The sequence below is a fragment of the Dipodomys ordii genome, unplaced genomic scaffold, assembly GCF_000151885.1.
Source record: "Dipodomys ordii isolate 6190 unplaced genomic scaffold, Dord_2.0 Scaffold17, whole genome shotgun sequence".
Taxonomy (NCBI): Eukaryota; Metazoa; Chordata; class Mammalia; order Rodentia; family Heteromyidae; genus Dipodomys; species Dipodomys ordii.
In genome coordinates, this window is record NW_012267233.1 from 25,986,715 (window position 1) to 25,987,172 (window position 458).

A 458-nucleotide genomic window follows, 5' to 3' on the forward strand; every position below is an offset into this window, starting at 1 on the left:
GTTCTCCTCGTCCTCCACCCCCCTGCCCCGCCACGCTCCGGGCAGCGTCCCGCGCGGAGAAGGGGGCGGGCGGCGGAGCGCGGAGCGGCGAGCCCAGGCGCGTGGGGCCTTCGAAGTTGAGAAGCGGAGTGCGGGGAAGACCCAACGCTGCGCCCGCTGTCCCCTCCTTGAACGCGGAGCGCACCACACCGACCCTCCAAACAAGATATCCTTCCTCCGGCACGCTGTGGAGTCCCGACGCCGACGCCGGCTGCTGAGGCGCTGCGGGCCGGAGGCGCGTTAAACTGCTGGGCTCCGCCACATAACGAACCGACAATAAAGCCGGCGGAGCGCTTCCGTCCGACCAGGCCCTGGCGGAGGTCGAATGGCAAATGAACAACGGACCGTGCGCCCACAATGCACCGGGGTAGCAGTAACCGCTGGAGGGGGAAAGGGTGGGGGCCGGCTGGGGGAGGGGG